The sequence below is a fragment of the Portunus trituberculatus genome, chromosome 2 (genome assembly GCF_017591435.1).
Source record: "Portunus trituberculatus isolate SZX2019 chromosome 2, ASM1759143v1, whole genome shotgun sequence".
Classification (NCBI taxonomy): Eukaryota; Metazoa; Arthropoda; class Malacostraca; order Decapoda; family Portunidae; genus Portunus; species Portunus trituberculatus.
Window position 1 is genome coordinate 611,352 of NC_059256.1, and position 6,000 is coordinate 617,351.

Below are 6,000 nucleotides of genomic sequence, written 5' to 3' on the forward strand. Positions count from 1 at the left end.
TAGTGTATTCTAGCGTTTTATGCACCAAATTCAGAAATGCAGGCAAAATTCTATATTTGTTAAAACGTCTTATTTATGTGTTTTAAGGTGTTTTCTGAAAAAAAAAACTATCTCGATTGCAAATTTTGCTTATTCGTCATTTTACATTGTTTTGCTACAAAACGATAAAATTCATGAAAACGAGCTAGTATAGAGAATCCAAAGAAAATATAAAAAAACGTGTAATTTTAGCAGTTTTTAGCTTTTTGCCACCAAAACACAGAAATGCTAAGGAAACGCACTGTTTTGTAAGGAACGGAAACATATCAAAAATGGGTTATTTAGGTGTATTCCAGCGTTTTATGCAACAAAACTCACAATTGCAGGCAAAACACACTATTTGTCTAAGGAAGTGAAATATGTCAAAATGGGATTATTTTGATGTATTCCAACGATTTATGATTCAAAACTCAGAAATATAGGCAAAACACACTATTTGTCTAAGGAACTGAAATATGTTAAAATAGGTTATTTTAGTGTATTCTAGCGTTTTATGCACCAACAGTCAGAAATGCAGGCAAAACACTATATTTGTTAAAACATCTTATTTATGTATTTTTAAGGTGCTTTATGAAAAAAAACTATCTCGATTAAAAATTTTGCTTATTCGTTATTTTACTTTGTTTTGCTTCAAAACGATAAAATTGATGAAAACAAGCTAGTATAGAGAATCCAAAGTAAAATTAACAAAAAGGTGTAATTTCATCAGTTTTTAGCTGTTTTCCAAAACACAAAAATGCTACGGAAACACACTATTTTTGTAAGGAACGGAAATATGTAAAAAATGGGTTATTTTGGTTTTATGCAACAAAACTCAGAATTGCAGGCAAAACACACTATTTGTCTCAGGTAGTGAAATATGTCAAAAAGGGGTTATTTTGGTGTATTCTAGCGTTTTATGCACCAAAACTCAAAAATGCAGGCAAAACACACTATTTGTCTAATGAACTGAAATATATAAAAAAGGAGTTATTTTGGTGTATTTTAGTGTTGTATGTAATGTAACAGTACCTTAATATGTAATTTCTCGTGGGTCGGTTCAGGTGAACATTTCACGATGATTATTAGTTTCATTTATTTATTTATTATTATTACTGTCATATGTGTGTATATTTCTTGGGGATATTGATAGTTTTGTAATGTTGTCTGAAAATAAGAGAAACAAGATCAAGATAGAGAGCCAACATCAGCTGTGGGGTGGTGGGGGCTTTTTCTCTCTCTCGCCAACGCTTGTCGGGTTAAGGTGTGTGATGTCTTGGGGAGGATAATTAAGGACTTCACTGTGGTCAAGGATTAGTGGAAGGTTTGTGATATCTAATCTGAGGTGTGATAATTACTGAGGAATTATATATGTGCCGCGGGTGCCTCTGTGTTCAGTGGTGCGTGGTGTTGTGGCGTGGAGCTGTGTTGGTGTAAGAGGTGTGTGATATCCTCAGTGGTGCGTGGTGTTGTGGCGTGGAGCTGTGTTGGTGTAAGAGGTGTGATATCCTCAGTGGTGCGTGGTGTTGTGGCGTGGAGCTGTGGTGTTTAAGGGTGATGTTGTGCAGTTGTGTTGTGGTGTGGTGTTGTGGTGTATTTGAGGTTGCGGTAACATATGGGCGATATGTTAGGTTAACAAAATAATTTGTGACGGTCATTATTCTTTTATTATTTCTTTGTGAGGTTGTTGTGTCTTATTTAGTATTGTATTGACATTTATTTATTGGTGTTATTCATTATTTTATTTCAATATACTTTGTTATTTATATGAAGAAGTGTAGTTTAACTTTCCACCGTTTAACCTAACTATATGTGAGTGTTCCTGAATATGGGGAGTGAGACAAGGTAAGGTAAAGGAGAGTGGTGTATTATTGTATGTGCGATTCAGCTAAGTCGGTGGGTGGTAGAACGCCCTTAATAATTCCAGACTTTTAAAACTCCTGGGACTGGTATAACGTCTACCCTCTTGAGGAGATAACTGGGTCGTAACAGTAACAAAACTCAGAATTGCAGGGAAAACACACTATTTGTTTAAGGAAGTGAAATATGTCAAAAAGGGGTTATTTTGTTGTATGCCAACGTTTTATGAACCCAAAACTCAGAAATGCAGGTAAAACACAATATTTGTCTAAGGAACTGAAAATTTGTCAAAAATGTGTTATTTTAGTGTATTCTAGCGTTTTATGCACCAAACTCAGAAATGCAGGCAAAAGACTATATTTGTTAAAACGTCTTATTTAAGTGTTTTTAAGGTGTTTTCTGAAAAAAATACTATCTCGAATGCAAATTTTGCTTATTCGTGATTTTACATTGTTTTACTTCAAAACGATAAAATTGATGAAAACAAGCTAGTATAGAGAATCCAGAGTTAAATTAACAAAAACGTATAATATGATCAGTCTTTAGCTGTTTTTCACCAAAACACAAAAATGCTACGGAAACACACTATTTCTGTAAAGAACAGAAATATGTCAAAAATGGGTTATTTTGGTCTATTCTAGCGTTTTATGCAACAAAACTCAGAATTGCAGGCAAAACACACTATTTGCATTAGGAAGTGATATATGTCAAAAAGGAGTTATTTAGGTGTATTCCAGCGTTTTATGCAACAAAACTCACAATTGCAGGCAAAACACACTATTTGTCTAAGAAATTGAAATATGTCGAAAATAGGTTATTTTAGTGTATTCTAGCGTTTTATGCACCAACACTCAGAAATGCAGGCAAAACACTATATTTGTTAAAACATCTTATTTATGTGTTTTAAGGTGTTTTATGATGTATTCAACATTTTATGAAACAAAACTCAGAAATGCAGGCAAAACACACTATTTGTCTAAGGAACTGAAATATGTCAAAAATAGGTTATTTTAGTGTATTCTAGCGTTTTATGCACCAACACTCAGAAATGCAGGCAAAACACTATATTTGTTAAAACATCTTATTTATGTGTTTTTAAGGTGTTTTATGAAAAAAAAACTATCAACTAAAAATTTTGCTTTAAAACGATAAAATTGATGAAAACAAGCTAGTATAGAGAATCCAAAGTAAAATTAACAAACACTTGTAAATTGATCAGTTTTTAGCTGTAAAATTAAAAACGTGTAATTTTAGCAGTTTTTAGCTTTTGTCCACCAAAACACAGAAATGCTAAGGAAACACACTGTTTGTGTAAGGAAAGGAAACATGTCTAAAATTGGTTATTTTGGTGTATTCTAGCGTTTTATGCAACAAAACTCAGAATTGCAGCTAAAACACAATATTTACATTAGGAAGTGATATATGTCAAAAAGGGGTTATTTTGGTTTATTACAGCGTTTTATGAAACAAAACTCAGAAATGCAGGCAAAACATATTATTTGTCTAAGGAACTGAAATAATAAAAAAAAAAATGGATTATTTTGGTGTATTCCAGCGATTTATGCAAAAAAACTCAGAATTGCAGGCAAAACACAATATTTGTCTAAAGAAGTGAAATAAATGAAAAAAGGGTTATTTTGGTGTATTCTAGCGTTTTATGCACCAAAACTAAAAAATGCAGGCAAAACACACTATTTGTCTAATGACCTGAAATATATCAAAAAGGGGTTATTTTGGTGTATTTTAGCGTTTTATGTAACAAAACTTAGAATTGCAGGAAAAACACTATTTGTTTAAGGAAGTGAAATATGTCAAAAAGGGGTTATTTTGTTGTATTCCAACGTTTTATGAACCAAAACTCAGAAATGCTGGTAAAACACAGAACTGAATATATTCTAGCGTTTTGTGCATCAAACTCTGAAATGCAGCCAAAACACTATATTTGTTAAAACGTCTTATTTAAGTTAAGTGTTTTTATGGTTTTTTTCTGAAAAAAAAAAATATCTCGATTGCAAATTTTCCTTATTCGTCATTTTACATTGTTTTACTTCAAAACGATAAAAATTGATGAAAACGAGCTAGTATAGAGAATCCAAAGTAAAATTAAGAAAAACGTGTAAATTTAGCACTTTTTAGCTTTTTTCCACAAAAACACAGAAATGCTAAGGATGGATGGATGGATGGATTTTAATTTTAGGCGCCGCAACATCAACGGTCATATGGCGCCGCTACGATATTTTACTTAATACAATGTAGTTTATAAAAACTAAAAGAAATTAAAAATGATAAAATCAAAGGTAACAAAAAATACTAAAACTACAATAAAATTCAATAAAACAATAAAAATACATATAATAAAATTAAATAAAATGCATAAAATAGCTAAAACAAGTAAAAACGATAAAATTAATGGTAATTAAAAACAAAAAGCTACAATAATATACCTAAAACATTAAAATACATATATTAAAATTAAATAAAAATCACAGCTTTGGGAGAAGGCCAGCTTCTCCCAAAAATCTAAAAACGTCATGGCCTTGGGCCAGACACTTTGGTCCAAGGACCTTTGAGATATAATAGACACCGCTATCTCTACCGCGACAGCGGTAGAGGTAGCGGTGTCGTAACTCTATCAAACTAGGGCACTCTACCAATAGGTGCCGCACGTTAAACGGCACCAGGCAGTCATCACAGTAAGGTTGAGGGTCCCTGGTCAACAGGTACCTCTGTGTAAGGTACGTGTGACCCATACGCAGTCGCGCCAATAAAGTCTGTAAACGTCGATCTCGAACATGGGTGTATGTCCAGTGAGGGATAGAGGAAATAGTGATCTCTCCCATTTTCGAGGTTGCGACCCCCGTTAGCCATCTCCTCTGCCAGATTGCTGCAACTGTCTCACGAATTAGAGGAAAGACATCTCGAAACGGAACAGACGCAGGAGATGGAGCGCGACTTGCTGCCTCTTTAGCGAGGCGATCTGCGTGTTCATTCCCTGGAACACCAACGTGACCAGGAACCCAACAGAACCCAACACGATATCCTCGTTGTGTAAGAAGGTATAGCCACTCCAGGGCTGATAAAACCAAAGGGTTAAAGGATATAGTGCAAGAGAGAGAAGTAAGAGCACTGCGACAGTCACTAAAAATTGTAAAAGACGAAACCGGTAGAGTAAAAATTATTTGTAAAGCTAGGACTATGGCAGACAGCTCCGCAGTAAAAACGGACGCCACTGAAGGAAGGCTGCCAGACCGATAAAAAGAGGGGAAAACCACACTAAATCCAACGCCTGAGTCGGATTTGGAGCCATCAGTAAATACAGGGATATCATCAGAATGCATAAAAGTGTTCTAAAACCGTGTGTGGGACAGAGCTGGCAGAAAATCCTTCTTGCCATCCATGGCAGGGCATAATGAGATAACAAGAAGCTGCCAATAACCAACTCGCGGGAGACGGAAAGAGTACACAGGAGTGGGGTCGATAGATAACTCTGCCATGAGATTTGCAACACGTAGGCCAAAAGGTTTAGGGAGACTCGGTCGAGTGACATACGCCTGCGAGCGCGAGTCCCGCAACATTGACACACAGGGGACAAAATCAGGCAGACGGAGCATCGAAGACTGGCGCCGGAGGTCGAGCGGCCAGAAACCAGCATCCACTAGAAGGCTAGGTATTGGAGATGTCCGAAATGCACCCGTAGCCAAGCGGACCCCAGCATGATGCACGGGGTCAAGCGAGCGTAGTCGTGCATCTGTTGCGGATGAGTAGATCTCACAGCCGTATTCCAGCTTCGGAAGTATGAGTGTACGGTGAAGCAACAGCAACGTGTCCCTGTCCGCACCCCAAGAGGTATGACTTAAAACCCGAAGAAGGGATAGTGCCTGCCGACAAGACGCCTTAAGAGAGCGAAAATGGGGAACCCAGGTGAGACGGTTGTCAAATAAAAGGCCAAGATATCGAGTCGCCTCCACGCATGAGAGGCGTCTATTGGCGAGGTATAAATCCGGGTCTGGATGGACACCACGGTTGCGACAAAATGCATGGCTACGGTCTTCGAGGTGGAGAATCGAAAACCGTTCATGTTGGCCCAACTGGACACCCTATTGATCGCCAGTTGGAGCTTGC